The sequence below is a fragment of the Malania oleifera genome, chromosome 2, assembly GCF_029873635.1.
Source record: "Malania oleifera isolate guangnan ecotype guangnan chromosome 2, ASM2987363v1, whole genome shotgun sequence".
NCBI classification, from domain to species: Eukaryota; Viridiplantae; Streptophyta; class Magnoliopsida; order Santalales; family Ximeniaceae; genus Malania; species Malania oleifera.
Genome location: NC_080418.1, coordinates 73,364,355 through 73,385,845, shown reverse-complemented (window position 1 = coordinate 73,385,845; position 21,491 = coordinate 73,364,355).

Here is a 21,491-nt window from a genome sequence, read left to right as displayed (position 1 = left end):
CGCATGGAAGAGAGGTCGCTATTATAGGGACCGGAGATAGGAGACTGGGAATCGCGGTTTCCAGGGTGTGCAGCCATCTCCAGCTTGCCCATCTTGTGGGAAGAGGCACCTGGGAGAGTGTCGTGCTGGGCAAGGTGTCTGCTACAGGTGTGGGGAGCCAGGACATATGATGAGGGAGTGTCTGACACAAACTGGTACTACTCCTAGACCTACACGAGGAGGTTACCAGGCACAACGAGGAGGCTAGCAGAGGAATACAGTCCTAGCTAAAGTTTTCGCTTTGACACCAGGCGATGCTGAGGCGACCGGTGATGTGGTGACAGGTACTGTTTCAATACCGTCATTTAAAGCTACTGTTTTTCTTGATTCTGGGGCGACGCATTCGTTTATCGCCCGGGATTATATTAAATTGTGTGGGTTTGAGCCTCAGCAGTTAGAAATTAGTTTGTCTGTTGCTACACCGACTGGGACCGTAGGGGTATGTAGAAAGATACTCAAGGACTGTCCAGTGAATATTCAGGGGAGGTCTTTGTTAGCTAATCTAGTGGTTTTAGACATGTATGGGTTTGAGGTAATCTTGGGCATGGATTGGCTAGCTCCCCACTATGCTAGCATTGATTGCCATCAGAGAGTGGTAGTGTTCAGACCTCCAGAGGGACAGGAGTACAGATTCATAGGATCACATGTGTGCACCCCACCTCAGTTATTATATGCTATTCAGGCGCGTAGATTGCTATCAAAAGGCTGTTAGGGATATTTAGCTTATGTGAAGGCTATATTAGAAGGGGAACTGTGGGTAGAGGATATCCCAATGGTGAGGGATTTTCCTAATGTATTCCCTGAGGATTTTCCGGGACTACCTCCTAATCGTGAGGTAGAGTTTGTTATTGATTTAGTTCCGGGGACAGCGCCGATTTCGAAGGTGTCGTATAGAATGGCACTGACAGAGCTGAAAGAATTGAAAGAGCAGTTGTAGGAGCTGATCGATAAGGGGTTCATTCGGCCCAGTGTGTCACCCTGGGGAGCACTGGTTTTGTTTGTGAGGAAGAAGGATGGCTCGATGAGGTTGTGCATCGACTAACGAGAAATAAATAAAGTAACTATCAAGAATAAATACCCGCTCCCGCGTATCGATGATTTTTTTAACCAGTTACAAGGGACATAGATCTTTTCGAAGATAGATTTATGCTCCGGGTACCATCAGGTGAAAGTCAGGGTGGAAGATGTTCAGAAGACGACATTTAGAACACGGTATGGTCACTATGAATTTCTAGTTATGCCGTTTGGGTTGACGAATGCTACTGCAGTGTTTATGGATCTTATGAACAGGGTTTTTCAACAGTTTTGGATCAGTTTGTGGTAGTATTTATTGATGATATACTGGTGTATTCAAAGTGTCCAAAGGAGCATGAGGAGCATCTGAGTATAGTGTTGCAGGTGTTGCGAGAGAAGAAGCTATATGCGAAGCTCAAGAAGTGTGAGTTCTGGATGGAATAGGTTACCTTCCTTGGACACGTTATATCCAAGGGTGGTATTTCTGTTGATCCGAGAAAAATTGAGGCTGTAGTAGACTGGGTATAACCAAAGAACGTGCACGAGATCAGAAGTTTCCTAGGATTGGCTGGGTACTACCGTAGGTTTGTTGAGGGCTTCTCTAGATTGTCAGGCCCACTTACCCGATTAACTAGGAAGGGAGTGAAGTTTGAGTGGTCTTATGAATGTGAACAGAGCTTCCAAGAGTTGAAGCAGCGACTCATCACTGTGCCTGTGTTGATGATTCCTTTAGAAGAAGAGGGGTTCGTAATTTATAGTGATACGTCCCATAAAGGGCTCGGATGCGTGTTGATGCAGCGAGGGAGAGTGATAGCCTATGCCTCACGGTAGTTGAAAGAGTATGAGAAGAACTATCCTACCCATGATCTGGAGTTAGTGGCAGTTGTTTATGCGCTGAAGATTTGGAGGCACTATCTATATGGGGGTAGGTGTGAGATATTTACTAACCATTAGAGTTTAAATACAGAAGGAATTAAATATGAGGCAGAGAAGATGGCTGGAGCTAATAAAGGATTATGACTGCACTATCAACCACCACCCGGGAAAGGCTAATGTGGTTGTTGATGCTTTGAGTCAAAAATTAGTGGAATCATCTATATCTGCAGTGGAGATTCAGCATCCAATTCAGATGGATTTGGAGAGGCTCGGTGTGGAGTTGGTAGAGGGTGATTCCCAGGTGTTCATTGCTAACTTGGTTTTGCAGCCGACTCTACAGGAAAGGATTAAAGCAGCTTAGAGGAATGATGTAGAACTAGTAGAGCTTATGGGAAAGGTACAGGATGGTCAGGAACTAGAGTTTAGCATTTCAAATGATGGAGCCTTGAGGTTTTGTACCAGGTTATGTGTTCCTGCCGATCTTGAGATCAAGAAAGTCATTTTGGAGGAAGCACATCGGTCCCTATATACTGTACATCCAGGTAGCACTAAAATGTATAGGGATCTTCGAGAGTTCTTCTAGTGGAGCAACATGAAGAGGGAGATAAGTCAGTATGTGGATCAGTGTTTGACGTGCCAGCAAGTAAAGGCTGAGCATTAGAGACCGGTGGAATCATTGCAGCCACTCCACATTCTTGAGTGGAAGTGGGAGCATATAGTGATGGATTTCGTCTTAGGATTACCGCCAGCATTGCATGGACAGGACGCTATTTGGGTAGTGGTGGATCAATTGACAAAGACTGCCCACTTTTTGCCGATCAGAGTTAGCTACTCCGTGGACAGATTGGCTGAGTTATACATCTAGGAGATAGTTAGACTCCATGGCGTCCTAGTGGCCATAGTTTCAGATAGAGACCCAAGGTTCACATCTCGTTTTTGGAAGAGTCTGCAAGGGGCCATGGGTTCTCAGTTGTCGTTCAGCACAAATTTTCATCCTCAGACAGATGGACAGACAGAGAGGACGATATAGATTCTGGAGGATATGCTGCGAGCATGTGTGCTGGACTTTGGAGGTCATTGGATGCAGTATTTGCCACTAGTTGAGTTTGCGTATAACAACAACTATCAGGCCAACATTGGGATGGCACCGTATGAGGCGCTATATGGCAGGAGGTGCCGATCCCCATTGTACTGGGATGAGGTTGGAGAGAGACAGGTATTGGGGCCAGAGTTGGTACAGCAGACTCAAAATAAAGTCAGACTCATCAGAGAAAGAATCAGGACAGCGCAGAGCCAGCATAAGAGTTATGCTGATACTCGTCAGCGAGAATTGGAGTTTGACATAGAAGATCACGTATTCCTAAAGGTGGCACTGTTGAAAGGTGTTATGAGATTCGGGAGGAAGGGTAAGCTGAGCCCTAGGTATATTGGACCATTTGAGATTCTTGAGAGAGTGGGTCCAGTTGCCTATCGTTTGGCACTACCACTAGTCCTATTTAGGATCCATGACGTATTCCACATATCTATGCTGAGGAAATTCGTCCTAGACCCCTCCCATGTGATCAAATATGAGACACTGGAGTTAGGTGATACTTTAGCTTATGAAGAAGTGCCAGTGCAGATTTTTGACTGGAAGAAACAGGAGTTACGCACGAAGAAGATTCCACTAGTAAAAGTTCTGCGGCGCAACCATGCCATTGAGGAGGCTTCCTAGGAACTAGAGGATCAGATGGGCCAGAGATATCTGCACTTATTCAGTGGAGTTTAGAGCTGAGTCAGTCAAGTGAATGGAATAGTATTGTAGTTTTTATTTGTATAGTGTAACGTAAGATAGATAGAGTTTTTAGTTTTGAAACATGAATAGTTTTGGGAGAATTTTGAATAGTTGTAATCTCCTGGAACTCTCGTTGTAACCACGGTATTCCTCCGCCATAAGTGAGGGTAATTAATAAAAATTGGAAGTGTTTCGCTAAGGAAGGAAAATAGGGAAATGGCAAATTTCGAGGACGAAATTTTTATAAGGAGGGGAGAATATAAAAACCCCACCAAGAGATATAAAAGATTAGTGGATTGATTTCCAAAAAAAAATACAAAAAAAAATAATAATTAATTAATTAGTTAATTAACTAATTAATTAATCATATTTAAAAGAAAAAGAAAAAAAATTAATTAAAATTTATTTTTATTTTATTAATAAAATATATTATTATTAATATTAATTAAATATATTATTATTATTATTATTATATTAATATATATATATATATATATATCCAATTATAATTCATGCCCCCCCTATATTCTTCTTCTTCTTCTTCATTTTTTTTTTCTTTTCTTTTCACGTGCAGCCTCTGTAATCTCTCTATCTCTCTCTCCTCACATTCTCTCTCCCTCTCTCCTCGATTTCATGATGGATTTTCGCCAGATCGAAAATCCGAAGATACCACTGGACTCCATTCACCGCTGCCGTCATTTCTACCGGAGTGGATCGGTGGTAGGAGTGGCGTAGGCGTATTCCCTGGGGTAAGTAATTTTTTCCTTCTTCTTTAACCTAATCAACGAATGGATACCACCACGAGAATCTAGGGATGATTCTCTACAAGTCTAGCAGGATGGAATTCTTGTGGGGGTGTCGGGCTAAAACCCCAAATTTGGGGTATGGAGGTTATTAAGGGGCTTATTTTTAATTAATTAGTATTAATTTATAAATACAAAAATATTAAGCATCTGAGGCTGAAGTAGAATTTTTTGAATTTAGGGCTCGGGTGAGCGCCGCAGGTGTAATTTTGGGACCCGTAGGCAAAATTTAGAAAATTAAGTGGGGATGTTAAATAATAGTTTAAATATTAATTTGAGATATATGGAGCCTAGGAAAGGCTAGATGAGTATTATTTTGGAGAAATAGATTAATTAATCTGGGGAAAATGTAATTTGAAGGAGTTAAATTTCTGGCGCCAAGGACATAGGATTTGGGTTCTAATGAATTTCTCAGTAGTCAGGTAAGGGAATAAACTAATGTAGTTATTTTCCATGCAAATTATTATTAATTATGAGTAAATTTATTTTTAGAAAAACATATGCTATATTGTTTATTATGAATGAAATGTGCGATTGGGAAAATACTGCTATGATGATTAAAATATATATGTATGTATGAGATGCCGAAAAATCACAATTTTAGAATATGAGGTATGACTTTTAACAGCATATGCGTGGCATGAGTATTATTTTATGTGAAATGTATTATGATGTGAAAGATTTTACGAACAAAGCATGGTTTCAGGTATTATGAAAAGATGAGTTATGTTGTGATGATTTTGACGATTATATGATAAATGATTTATTTTCAGAATATATATACGTGAAGCGATTTTGGCATGGGACCATGTATTTATGTTATCGGCATGAGGCTGTATTTATGTTATCGGCACGAGGCCGTATTTATGTTATCGGCCCAAGGCCGTATTTATGTTATCGGAATGAGGCCGTGTTTATGTTATCGACATGAGGCTGTATTTATGATATCGGCGCAAGGCCATATTTATGCATGATTTCGGCACGAGGCCGTAATTACTATATTTTCGGCATGAGGCCGTAATGATATTATATTTATGATCATGTATTATATGTTATCACAATCAGGATGTTAGTTTAGTTCAGTTCAGGGACTCGGTACCGTTGCTATATTGTAGATCAAATATCTACGTCAGATTAGTGCTAACCATCCCACGAGGGGATGGGAGATGAATAATCGATGTGGCTTTCAGTAGAGTGTGGACGTCCACCTGGCAGTCTGGACCAAGGTGTGGCGGGCTCATCGTACTTACAAACATATTTGACTCGGCAGTGGTTGGCCAGCTATTGTCAGGTCCCGCCTTCGGGCTGCACAACCCGTCATGGGGGGTAATACATGACACCAGCTAGCTATTCATCGTGGGTTTGTTTTCATTATTACCGGTATAACATATGTTTTATGTATGATATGACTTACTAGAAAATATGAAAGCATATGATTATTCAGTATGATATGATGAACGTTTACAAAATTTGAAATGTACTTTATACGTATAATTGCATTAAATATTCATGTTGCCACACTGCTGTATTTAGTTTATTTTCCCTTACTGAGAAGTGTCTCACCCCCAAACTTAATTAATTTTTCAGGAGCCCCTGAGGGACCGACGGGTCAGGGCTGCCGTTGAGCTAGTGAGATTACCCATTGAGAAGGGTAATATTTTGTAATAGGGTCAAAGTTATTTTGTGTTTAACCCTAGAGATATTTTGATGTATATGATGAGGATGTATAGAAGTACATTTTTATAATGTTATAGAAAGTTCTGGTATTATATTTTATGATTGGATAATTTGAGATTTTATGTTTACTGCTGTTAGGTTTTTCGCTGTGCTTGACAGGTGTCCCCGCTACCCATAGGTTCAAGTTGACCATTTGATCTATTATATGACATTTTATATTAAGAAATTGAGGGACGTTACACTAGGAGTACGAGCTATGAGCTTTAAGTCCTTCATTGGCTTCCATGTTCAATCCCCTTATGTGTGTGTTGAATTATAAACCCATTCACATACTAAAGACACATATAAGATCTTTGTGCTTTGATAGCATAAAAACAGGAATCAAACTCAAAAAGTCACCCTTTATTAATATAAAATTATATTAAATTTTATATAAATTTATTTAAATTTAAATTTTAAATTTTTGTTAAGTACAATAAAGCTGCAACATTTAGGCTTTAGGACATCATTCATTAATGCTTAAACAACATTCAATGTTGTCGAACCGTGGGTGGGGAATGGTAAGCGAGTCCTACATCTGTTCATCGCCCCAAGGATCTTAATATATAGCTAAACATGAGAACAATTCAAACCCACCATTAATTTTCTGGAGTTTGGGAGAGAGGAAAAGAGAGATCATATTGGAATTGGTCTGCCTAACATTGGCAGCCACCGTCGGCAATAACATCGGCAAAGTTCTTCAGAAGAAAGTGTTGTAAAAATAGGGCCTCTTCCAACAATGCACAGTGGAATAATAATAATGTTGAAAAGGATCAAACACATACACTTGCAACAATCTAAATGGTGAATATAGAATATATCTACAACCATAGTAGTATAAAGAGAGTAAAGATAAGAGCAATGACACCATGAATCACGTGATTCGGAAAAGTCTACATCCACGGGAGCAATTGGCAAGAGATTTCACTATGAAGGTCAAAGATTACACAATAAAATTCTCTTCTCTCCTTCTCTCACCCCTCTCTTACTCTCTTACATGTCAAAATATGCCCATAATAACATATATAATAAGCCCTCAGAGGTTTCCCTACAATAACTTAACCACCCCAACGTTCAAATTCAAAATTTGAATTTCTTCTCGCAGCCCAGGCGCACTCGACGATGAGAATAAGGAATTCATTGATGAGTCCAAGAAGCCCACTCATGGACTAGTCTATCATCTCGTTGACGAGTCTTCTGCTCTAAGATTTTTTGGCTCTCAGTATCTACTAAACAACGAGCACAGGACACTAGTCGACGAGTCTTCTGCTACTCTGCACCAACATATGCTTTTCCTCCCTTTTGTTTATAAAGTATAAGTGTCACGCCATAAACAACAATCTCCACCTTGGCGATTATACGCCCCTTAGGAGAACCCGAGAAACATATTTGACTACTTTACCTTGAACTTAGAATGCTCGGTTAGGACCGTCTCCCTTCTAGTACTTTGAGACATGTACCAAGTCCAAGCAACACTGCTTGAACTTGCCAATGGCAGTTTCAGCTTCTACCATCAACCGCAATACAGTTGTAGATGCAATACCTAAAGACTTTGCCCTAGGCTTCCAACAATACTTTCCCACAACAATAAACACAAACACTGTTGCAAGCCTTATATCACCAAAGCCCCCTGTATAGTCTTCAACAAAACTAGCAACTAACGGTTCACTCTATTGCATGCTAAAACACTGCATTACACAATCATAGAGGAACCTTTGATATATCCTGGACATCACAGCCTGTCCTTGGGTACCGTGTGATAGAAATTCCATATTGATTCTAAACAGAACCCCCTTGAGATAGCAAACGAAGTCTTCCTGTGGTTCCATCCATAAAGCCACCCTAGGATAACATCATTCTCCTTATAGCCTTGTCCACAAAACAACCCTAAAATAATACCAATCTCCCTGTAGTTTTGTCCATGCAAATCAACAAACCAAGACTCATCTTGGCCGTACCCAATGCATTCATGTCAAAATATTTCAATAGAGTATCCAACTAATAAGCCTCAATAAAAAATTTTCCAACCAATAACATGTGATTCACATACAACATATACATCACTTCACGACATCCTATCACCCTTTTCCAAACTCGAAGCTTCACTAACTAACTTGAGTAGTAATCTGATAGTGCACATGAGCCCACTGTGATCCTGCTGATCTCCCTAGCTGAAAAACTCTCTGCAATATAAACTATGTCATCTCTACCCTGAGTTTGTTGCTCCACTTGCATCACATTCCCATTTATACCGTGATATTATTGACCCGAGATAGATTTCCCCGAATTTCTACCTTGAGTCCCTAACTCTACCTGAATAACATTATTGCTGCTACTGTAGTTTTCTAGCATTTGTTTCTCTTCCTTTACTTGAGTACGTTGCCCCATGACTTCATCACCAAAATCCATGTCCCCGATCACCCCTTTGTTCGCTATAGGATCACCCAGCTTGAACCCACCTTTCTTATACCATAGAAAAGTGTACTGTCCAAACATAACACCAAGCCTAGATCATCCATCACAAGAATATTACATCAATGGACATCCACTCACAAATGAATAGTGTATCGCAAAACCTGCCGACAATTCACCTGCAACTTCCCATTTAGCGATACTTTTGGCAATCGATCACACAAGAAACATGCCATACTCATTGACTTCACCAAGAAGTACCCTGCAAGTCCTACATATAACCTACCTTGCTCACAAAACTTCTTGAAAGAAACCAACACACTCAGCTCCAATGTTTGACTAAAGAATCTCTCTCTCGATCTGGTTCTCCACCTAAACCACTACATAAAGTACACCAAGACCCTTCGTGATAAACAACACAAAATACATATGTTTATCCTCTAATGCTATCATCATTGGTTCCCAAATATCTGAATACATGTAGTCACCTATATGCTTTAACCGCATATGCCATAGTATACCTGACTCGGATTCAACAGTTGCAACTCCACCTACAACCGTAACACCCTACAGTGCATAGATATTTCTTGCTACATTTTCCCTTTTCATCACTATCAATTTACCTTCACACACTATAAATCCTCAACATTTAGACTCGTAACAATATCTATTACGGTCTAAAATTCCCAATGAAATATCACTCTTCCTTAGACCCGATTCATGCATTACATCACATATGAGTCTTACAACACTATTATACATTTTGATTTTGACATTTCAAATAACAAACATTTTGCAAGAAATGTCATTTTTCCATCAAAATGCAACCAGTATAAACTGACCTGTAGATGTCAAACCATTTTCTAGGATAAAAACATCTGGTATCTAGGATCCAAGAATCACTCGTCAGGCACTCCAAAACCCAATGAAACACGTAGCATATCTCTATCACTACATTTCGAGTCTTCCTCCACCACACTTGCAAATTTCGACGAACCCTTAGACATATATCGGCATTCCCGTTTTCACCAAACTAATGCTGGAGAATTCTCATCCATGATGTGATACAACATGCCTTTAGCCAAACAAAAACAAATGATTGCTCGCAATTCATTCCAAGTCGTCGTTGCATTTATGCTATTGTAGAATAACAACACCGAGATCAGTTTTGAAGAAACAATTGAAAAGATAGCACAAATTTTTATTATAACAATCGGATTACAACAATCTGTCCAACCATGCACTCACAAAAAGAGTTTCAATGGAGAAAGGACAACAAATAGAAAAAACAAAAGAAGACACAATCTTGCAGTCGAGATGTGTGCAGTGCTCTGGTGGGGGGGGGGTCTTATTTATAGCTTCTGGTCCGCAGAAGAAGCACATTGGTGGCTCACCTACCATGGTAGGTGGTGGTAGCTCACCTACCATGGACGACTTTGACATTAGTTGCTGACTTTGACATTAGTGGATGTTTTGACATTAGTGGCTGACTTTGACATTAGTAGCCGTCTTTAATATTAGTGACCGTCTTTGAGGGGAACATCTCTCGTCTTCGTGGTACCATTGTGATCTACTACTTCGACTTCATTTGAACCACACGTTAGGTAAGTGTGCCAATTAACTCATGGGAGGTGGGCATTGCACACATATACACCAACACCCCCCTTAATGTCAACCTATGCTCTTGAACCAATACCAAGAGCATCCCGATGCTTCTTGAAGTCGGAATTACCCAACGCTTTGGTGAATATATCTGCATGATTATCTTCTTTTGAGCAATACTTCATCTCAACAACCTCATCCTTAATGAGTTCTCGTATGTAGTGATATTGAATCTCAATGTGCTTGGTTATTGCATGGAACATCGAGCTCTTACTAATAGTTATGCAACTTTGATTGTCATAGTGAATCAGGGCTGCATCATTTATCATTTTCCCAATATCAGTAAGAAGTCTTCTTATCTAGACAGCTTCACATGAGGTGAGACAAGTTGACTTGTACTCGACTTCTATGGATGGTAGCGACAATGTTGGCTGCTTCTTTCTTATCCACGAGATAATTCCATTCCCAAAGAGAACAATATCCAGAAACTGACTTTTTGGAATCAATATCTCCTTCCCAATTGGAGTCACAATATCCAATTAGGGAGTTTCATGATGTATAAAAGATGCCAAAATAAGGAGTCCCTTTTATATACTTGAGGACCCTCATTCCAGTCTTCTAGTAAATTTATCGTGGCTTATTTGCAAATCTACTCAGAATACCAACTGCAAAACTGATATTGGGCCTTGTGTTGCACAAGTACACCAAACTACCAATTAGGCTTTTGTACCTCTTTGTATCAACAAGTGGAGAGGGATCTTCAATGGAGAGCTTAATGTTTACTTCCATTAGAGAAATTACTGGAGTGCATTCTGCCATCCTAAATGTCTTCAATAACTCTTGAGCATATCGTTGCTGAGAAATAAAGATTTCTCCTAGATTCTGCCACACTTCAATGCCTAAGAAGAAGTGGAGTAGCCCCAAGTCTGTCATCTCGAATTATGAGCATAGGCCTTCACGGATGTTGTTGATCTTCTCCTTGTGGTCACTTGTTAGCACAAGATCATCTACATATAGTACAATTATTACATACATTCCATTCTCCTCTAGTACATATAAATTTGCATCAGAGGTACTTCTACAAAATCCATAATTGGTGAAGAAAGAATCAATCCTATGGTACCAAGCTTTGGGGGCTTGTTTCAGCCCATACAAGGCTTTTTTTAACCCGCACACTTTGTTGTCTAAATTTGGAAATTCAAATCCAAGTGGTTGCATCACATAAACCTCCTCTCTAAGATGACTATTGAGAAATGCAGACTTCACGTCCATTTGAAATAGCATCCAGCTTTTGTGTGTAGTAGCAGCCAAAACCAGACGGATTGTTTCCATTCGAACTGTTAATGCAAAGGTTTCAGTAACATCAAAACCTTCCACCTGAGAAAATCCTTGTGTGAAAAGGCGTGCTTTGTACTTCTCTAAAGTACCATTAGCTTTATATTTTACTTTCTATATCCACTTTGTGCCGATTACCTTCCCATGAGGGAGATGATCCACAATATCCTAAGTATCATTTTTCATGATATTTTCATATTTAGCTTCCATAGCCGTTCTCCACTTCGGATCGGACAGCGCTTCATCTAGGCTACTTGGTTCCTTAACTATACTGATTATATTAGCCATTAAGGCCATATTTACCAAGTGTTTTACAAATCGATGTTGTTCCTCTATTCTCTTCGACCTTCAAGATCCATCAGGTTATGAACTTTGATTCATAGGTTTTGGATTGCCTTTGTCAAAGAGCTGTTGTATCCACCTATGGTGTGGCTTTTGAACAGGTGCTACTGGTACAACAGGCTGGTTTTGAATTTCTTTATCATTCACCTTAATTTTTTGCTCTGAGTGAGGCACATTGTGGTTTACTTTATCGATTGATGATAAAGTGGGCCGATCTCTGTCTCCCACTAAGTTTGGTCCTTCATCAAATACCACATCTTGGCTTGTGACAATCTTCTTTGCCTCTACATCATATAGACGATATGCCTTTAATTCTGTACTGTGTCCCAAGAAGATGCACTTGCGACTCTTTTCATCTAACTTCCTTTGACTGTCATCTGGAACATGCACAAAACATCTACAACCAAATGTTCTGAGATGAGAAATGGAGGGTTTCTTACCAGAGTAAGTCTCGTGAGGTGTTTTTTTCCCCAAAGCTTTAGTGAAGCATCAGTTAAGGATATACACAGCTGTATAAACAACTTCTGCCCAAAACAATTTTGGAAGGTCTTGTGCCTTCATCATTGCTTTAGCCATCCCCATCACAGTGCGATTTCTCTATTCCACAACGTCATTCTGTTGTACCGACAATTGGCGCTTGATGCCAAATGCACTGCAATAATTGTTGAACTCCCTTAATATGAACTTGCCTCTTTGATATGTTTGAAGTTTCTTTAACTGCAAACCTGTCTCATTTTCAACAAGTTTATGCCACACTTTAAATTTTACAAAAGCCTCAGTCTTATCACAAAGAAAGTACACCCACATCTTTCTACTATATTCGTCGACTAATAGCATAAAGTAGAAAGATCCTCCTAGTGCAGGAGTAGTCATTTTACCACAGAGATCTGCATATACCAGCTCTAGAGGAAGCTTTCATTTTTTGTTGCTCTTTTGTGGAAATGACATACGATGTTGCTTGCCCAACATGCAAACTTCACAAGGCTCTAGAGTACCAACTACTACAGGCAAATCAACCACCATTTCCTTTCTATGAATTTCCTTCAAAACTGCATAGGAGATGTGTCCAAACCTTTCATGCCAAAGTCTACTTGTTGTATCTTTAGTTGTTTCGGCAAGTGCCACAATCTCAAACAAGTTATTCTTTTGAATACCTTTGCCCTCAATGCTGCCATTGCTATCAATGATCTCATTTTTATTTTCATAAATCGTACTTCATAGTCACAGTTAGTGATAGCAGCTACAAATAAAAGATTCATCTTATTTTGAGGAACATAAAGGACATCTGAAATATTTTTACCTTGGCCATTCGTGGTTTTTAAGGAAATTGATCCAGTGCCCTCTACTAGACAATTTGCATTATTTCCGACAATCACATTCATAGGTTCATGTAGAGGCTTAAGGGAACCATTCTAGTTGTAATGACCCAACCATCTACGTGGGCTTGGAGTGCTACTAATCCATTCATTTACCTGATAATCCACATTCTAATTACATGTACGCGGCAGAAAACATAAATATAATCTTCATAAATATAATACCAGAATTTATTATTTCTATCTATAATCCAAAATAACTATTCATCACTGGTATTCTCATATATATATACACATAACTCCAAAAACATTCAGTATTCACAAACACCAGTATATTTCACAACCATCCATATCTCAAAAGAATTAAAACATAAAACATAAAACATAAAACATAACTTACATACAACCCAAAATATTACTTAAGTATATACCCTTTCTTTTTTATATTCCAAAAATGCTACAAACACATCGAGCTCTCTAAGCTCGATCTCGTGGAGGTCCTAAAAAAGATAAGTTCATATTCGGGTGAGACACATCTCAGTAAGGGAAGAAACAATATATTAAAAATTATGTGGCTAACATGAGGTTTGTAAATAATATAAGTATACATTTTAATCATTTGCAAATCATTAGCATAATTTTTGAAATCATTTCCTATTCCTAATTAAACACATGCAAGACATTTTACCCATGGGATTACCCAAGGACATGAGTTATTACCCATCCATACAAGTAGCACCCCTCTGCTTTGATACTTTAGGTAACCCAAAGGTCATAATTGAAGCATACCAGAACACTCACCTTACTCAATAAGCCTCTAGGTAGTGATGTAATCTTGTACTTACACAATTCATATAAAGGTTTACCAGCAAAGGTCCCAAGAATAAGGAAATCTACCCGCTCATACAAATAGCTTCCCTCTACCCTAGCACGTTATGCAGTCTAGTTCCACATTTGATACTTATTAGGGCACTCGCCTTTCTTAGCAAGCCCTTGGCGAAGAGTTTGCCCCGCCCAAATGCAACATGTTCTACTACTATACATACTGATAATACCATAATACATTTTTCTTCCTGTTGTTATCTAGTAATTCTTAACTGTTCATGTTCTTAGTTTAACCGTTTCATAGAATTTCACATTACATGGCTCATTCCATTTCACATTGTTCACATTTCATATTTCCTTCTTATTCTCATTGTCTTTTAATTACAATAGCTCCCTTCTGGATGTTATTTCTACAACTCCCTTTTGGTTGTCATTAACATGATCTACAGCTCCCTTTTGGTTGTCACGAGCATAATCCACAACACCCTTTTGGCTGTTATAAATGTGATCCATAGCTCCCTTTTGGCTGTTGTAAACATGATTTACATTAGCAAACACATGCAGCATATTCCATATAACATTTCATTTTAGTGCATTTCCTGCATAACACGCATCTCATTCATATAACATAGTCCCATACAAGGTTCAATTTACTTATGCGACACTATTTAGCAGTAAAATTCATATATATATATATATATATATATATATCCCTATAAAATAAGCCAACCTGCATTTAACATTCATACACTCAAAATATACCTTTCTTATCTTACATAATTATCCTAAAAATATTTTTCACTTTCATCAATTCATTTTCGCGTATACGTATTTAAATGGTTGGCATTTTAAACTCTTACCCAAACATATACACGTATATACAATACAATTCATTTTCCATTAAATTCATAAAAATTTTGGTTTAATATATATTTTTTTCCTTACTTGGTTTCTTGAACTATGCCAACAGGGACTCCGAAAAGATGCCTGCAACGCTCACCCGAATCCTGATTCAATAATTCTAGTTCAATTAAATCAACCATAAATAAAATACTATTTTAATATTTCATAGGCCCTTAAATTCTAAATAAATAATTATACCATCAAATATAACCAATTTACTTAATTCTCCAAATCCCACTCTCATTTTGGAGTGGTGCTTAGGAAACCCAAATGGAAAATTTACTCCAACCAAATTGACGACGATCGTGACTAGGACCCGATGGTGGTGCTCGATCGTCAATTTAAGGTCAGATTTAAGGAGAAATTGAGAAAATAGGGAAAAGTTACCTTATCCCAGGAATGATGCTTACGCCGCTCCCACGACAAATCCGCTCTAGTAAAAATGTCGATGGTGGAGTTAGGAACCCAATGGTACCTTCCATTTTCTGATCAGTTGAATATCTGCCGAGAAACTGAGGAGAGAAAAGAGAGAGACGGAGGAGAGGACGTGAGAATTCAGGAGGGGGTGCGCTGTTCTCTGGAATTCAATCTGATTAAATTCAGATTCAAGAAGCTGAGAAGCTTCCTATGCTTTTAATTTCTTTTTTTTTTTTTTTACTTTATTATATATTATAGTAATGTTATATTTTATATATATATATACACATACATATATCACCAATCCTTACACATTTAGGCATATATATATATATATATATATTTAACCTTCACATAACTTAATTTAGAATTAAATAATATTTAATTAATTAATTAATTAATATGTTTTTTGGATGAGTACATTCTCCCTTCCTAAAAATAATTTCGTCCTCGAAATTTGTTACCTAATTATTTATTTTCGTAATTCTACAATTTACTATACCTTATTCCATTTAGTAAACACATCACCAAATACACTTTTGCTTCATTTATAATTAAATAAAATCATTGTTATCTTAAACATGAATTCATACCTGCCCCCTTGACGTTATCTGCCTCATCTAGGATCATCGTATAAACACGTGCTGGTCCACCGCTGCGTAGTGCTGTTTGCTCCGGTCCTTGTTCTATGCAGGTACAATAGGTAGCAATTCTGGACAGTTCCTCTTAATATGTCCTGATTTACCACACTTGTAACAATTAGGAGTCCCAAACCAGCACTCACCTATATGTCTTTTATTACATCTCTGGCATACAGGGTAAGACTAATTACCCTGCTGAGCAGAATAACCCTAAACTCCAGTCTCCTGCCTTAAGTCAATTGCATGTTTCCCTTTCTTTCCTGATCCTTAACTACCCTCAGCCTGAAAAATGGATGGTGCAGGCCTCTTCTTCTACTCCGAAGGCTCTATGTTGCTTTGGATGCTCTTTTCCAACACCGAAGCCTTATCAACCAAGTTAGAGAAATTCTGAACCTGAAACCCAACCACCAATTCATAGATTCTTCGCTTAAATCTCTTTTCAAACTTTCTTGGCCTTCCTTGCCTTATCCGGGATTAAGGATGGAGCAAAACGCGACAATTCCAAGATTTTAGCCGCATACTCCGCAATCGTCATATTCCCCTAGGTTAAATCAGTGAACTCTTTAATCTTTTCCTTTCTGACAGATGAAGGAAAATATCTATAAAAGAATAGCTTCTTGGATCTTTCCCATGTCAGAACTATCTTTACTAGCCTCTGTTCCTCTAACAGCTTCTAAGAAATCCACCACCGTTTTGCTTCTCTGGTCATCTTATAGGTAGCATAACAGACTTTTTGCTCGTCCATGCAGTCGAGTACAGTCATGATCTCCTCTATTTCCTGTAACCAATTTTTTGTAGCCACTGGATCAGGTCCTTCTGTGAAGGCCGGAGGATTCATTCTCACAAACTCCTTGATGCTGCAGCCCAGACCTATAGATGGACAGTTCCCTTCTCTAGGTTCCTTCTTCATTTCTGCCCTGACCTGTCAGGTAATGCCCCTTAACATCTTAGAAGTATTAATATCCTCTTCACTAGAAGTTTCTAAATCATCCCCTCCTTCAAGCTCTACGTCCTCATCTCCCAGATCCATCCTGAAAATAGGACAGAAAAGAGATAAGAACCTCATATCATAATCCCAATAACACAGTTATATAATTTAAATCCAATATACATCCATGTTCTCTATATAAGGACCAGTCTCATAGCTCAGAAATGAAATCATCTAAGGTTTACCATGGCTTTTCTAAAGACGTCGATTGCTTCAGAAAAATCATAGGAAATTGTCAACGTATTTCTGCCTCCAAACTACAAAACAAAATCCTATACTTCTCTACACCAAACCTACTTCTCAACACCAAACCTAACCTATCCATCTAGCATCCTTATCCTAACTGTTTCCTATACTCTAGTATAAATCATCTCTAACCTAATACTTTAACATTTCCATATCCAAGTGATGTGAAATTAATCACACTTCCAGTTGGAAACCCGTTCTGATACCATCTGTAACGACCCAACCCTATACGTGGGCCTGAAGTGCTACTAATTCATTCATTTACCTGATAATCCACATTCTAATATCATATATGCAATGGAAAACATAAATATAATCTCCACAAATATAATACCAGAGTTTACTATTGTTATCTATAATCCAAAATAACTAGTCATCATTTGTATTCTCATATATACACATATCTCCTTAAACATTCAGTACTCACAAACACCAGTATATTCCATCCATATCTCAGAAGGCTTAAAACATAAAATGTAAAACATAACTCATATACAACCCAAAATATCAGCTAAGTATATACCCTTTCTTTTCTATATCCCAAAAATGCTACAAACACCTCGAGCTCTCTAAGATCGATCTCGTGGAGGTTTTGGAAAGGATAAGTTCATATTTGAGTGAGACACATCTCAATAAGGGAAGAAACAATATATTAAAACAACGTGCGGCTAACATGAGGTTTGTAAATAACATAAGTATACATTTTCATCATTTTCAAATCATTAGCATAATTTCTAAAATCATTTCATGTTCCTATTCAAACACATGTAAGAAATTTTACCCATAGGATTACCCAACGATAGGGGTGATTACCCACCCATACAAGTAGCACCCCTCTAATCTGATACTTTAGGTAACACAAAGGTCACAACTGAAGCATACCAGAGCACTCACCTTACTCAGTAAGGCCCTAGGTAGTGATGTAATCTCATACTCACACAATTCATACAAAGGTTTACCAGCGAAGGCCCCAAGAATAAGGAAATCTATCCGCCCATACAAATAGTTTCCCTCTCCCCTAACACGTTATGTAGCCTAGTGCCACATCCGATACTTACTAGGGCACTCGCCTTTCTCAGCAAGCCCTCGGGCGAAGAGTTTGTCCCGCCCAAACATAACACGTCCTGCTAGCATATATACTAATAATACCATAATACATTATTCTTCCTGTCATTATACTATAATTCTTAACTGTTCATGTTCTTAGCTTAACCGTTTCATAGCATTTCACTTTACGTGGCTCATTCCATTTCACATTGTTCGCATTTCATATTTCCGTCTCATTCTCATTGTCTTTTAATTACAACAGCTCCCTTTTAGTTGTTATTTCTACAACTCCCTCTTGGCTGTCATAAGCATAATCCATAGCTCCCTTTTGGCTGTCATAAACGTGATCCGCAACTCCCTTCTGGCTGTCGTAAACATGATTTACATTAACAAACACATGCAACATATTCCATATAACATTTCATTTTAGTGCATTTCCTACATAACATGCATCTCATACATATAACATAGTCCCATACAAGGTTCAATTTACTCATGCCACACAATTTTGCAATAAAATTCATATATATGTATTCCCTATAAAATAAGCCAACCTGCATTTAACATTCATACACTCAAAATATACCTTTCTTATCTTACATAATTATCTTGAAAATATCTTTCACTTTCATCAGTTCATTTTCGCATATACATATCTAATAAACAACCCTAAGCTCAAAAAATATAATTTAAATGGTTGGCATTTTAAACTCATACCGAAACATATACACGTATATATAATACAATTCATTTTCCATTAAATTCATAAAAAATCTGGTCTAATATATATTTTTCCCCTTATCTGATTTTTTGAACTACGCCAACAGGGACTCGAAAAAATGCCTACAGTGCTCACCCGAACCCTGATTCAATAATCCTAGTTCAATTAAATCAACCCTAAATAAAATACTATTTTAATATTTCCTAGGCCCTTAAATTCTAAATAAATAATTATACCCTCAAATATAACCAATTTACTTAATTCCCCAAATCCCACTCTCGCTTTGGAGTAGTACCTAGGAAACCCAAATTGAAAATTTACTCTAACCAAAATGACGACAATTGCGACTGGGATCTCGTGATGGTGCCCGATTATCGATTTAATGGTAGATTTAAGGAGAAATTGAGAAAATAAAGAAAAGTTACCTTACCCTAGGAATGGTGCCTATGCCGCTCCCATGACAAATCCGCTCCAGTAGAAATGTCGGTGGCGGAGTTAGAAACCCAACTGTACCTTCCATTTTCCGATCGAATATCCATCGAGAAATTGAGGAGAGAAAGGAGAGAGACAGAGGAGAGGACGTGAGAATTCAAGAGGGGGTGCGCTGCACTCTGGAATTCAATCTGATTGAATTCAGATTCAGGAAGCTGAGAAGCTTCCTTTGCTTTTCATTTCTTTTTCTTTTTACTTTACTATATATTATATTAATATTATATTATATACTTTTATATATATACATATATCACCAATCCTTATACATTTAGGCATATATATATATATATATTTAACCTTCACATAACTTAATTTAATTAATTCAATTAAATCATATTTAAATAAATAAATAATTATTATTTTTTGGATAACTACATCAGTCCTTTTAGTTGGTCATGTGTTGGGAAGCTCGACTGTCAAGTACCTATGAGCAATCTCATAGTGCTGTTTGAGTAGTTGAGCACATATGTTCTGTAACCATGAAAGGACCTAATTCTGGTTCAGCACAATTTGCTACCTGTCAGACATTCCACGTAGGCTTCAACGTGCCATTCAGTTCATTCTGGATACGTTTTCTGCAATCCTTGGCTGCATACCCCTTTTTGTTCAAGTAGTAGCAGATACTAGAAAATCTCTTCTTGTTCTTTCCCTTCTTCTTTTCAACATTATTGTCCTTGCCTTTGATCTGCACGGTGAAAGCACTACTACTTTCATTTTCTCTTGTTCTCAACCTCATCTTCCCCCTTAGCAGTAAAGCACAGAACTCCTCAAAGGTTAGTGCAAGAGTTCTAATTTGCATGTTAAGAGCAGTTACTAGACTGGCACATTTTGATGGCAGCACTTGAATACATCTTCGAGTAGCTCCTCATTGGTCTTTGCTATGCCCATTGTCACCGTCTGATCACACAGATTTTTTATTTTGGTGATGAATACTTTCGCCAATTCTCCGTCATGTAGCTTTTCTGCAACAAGTTGATTCTTCATGTTCTGAATGCATGTATGGTTCCTTGTTTCATATTGATTCTTCAGACCATTCCAAGCATCTACAGCCTTGGATGTATGCTGGATCAACGTAAGTACAGAATCAGATATGGTTGTGACAATAGCACAAAGGGCATCTGCATTCTGCCTCTTCCATGCCTTGACAAGGGCAACATCTGGAGGAATGATAGCCTTAGGATTGGTGGGATCAGGCATGCCAATCGGTTCTGGATCCATACCTTGAGTTGTATCATGTAGTTCATATCAATCCAAAATATCACTTATCTTGAACTTCCACAAAGTGTAGTTCATGCCGTCTAGCTTTTCTTTTGTGAATGTTGGTGGACATATCCGAAGTGCTGGGGGAGATGTAGTAGCTAAAGATGAAATTCCTGCCATTGTAACGTATCAACAATTATAGTTGTTTCTTCTTAGTAGCCTTCAGCTTTGATACCATGTAGAATAACAACATGAAGATCTATTTTGAAGAAACAATTGAAGAGATAACACAAAGTTTTATTACAACAATATATCCAACCATGCACTCACTAAATGAGCTTCAATGATGAAAGGACAACAAATAGAAAAAACAAAAGAGGACACAATTTTGCAGTCAAGATGTGTGTGGTGCTCCCGTGGGGGGGGGGGTCTTATTTATAGCCTCTAGTCCATGGAAGAAGCATACAGGTGGCTTACCTACCATGGTAGGTGTTGGTAGCTCACCTACCATGGCCAACTTTGACATTAGTGGTCGAATTTGACATTAGTGGCCGACTTTGACACTAGTGGTCATCTTTGACATTAGTGGCCGTCTTTGACATTGGTGGTCTTCTTTGACATTAGTGGACATTTTTAACATACCGTGCCCACCGTTCACACTGGATAGGCTATACATTCTTGGGGGGCATTGCCCCCATACCCCCCATTGGGGGAACTGCCCCCGAACCCCCGTGTGTTAGAGGGGGAACGTCTTCTGTCTTCGTGGTACCATTGCAGTCTAC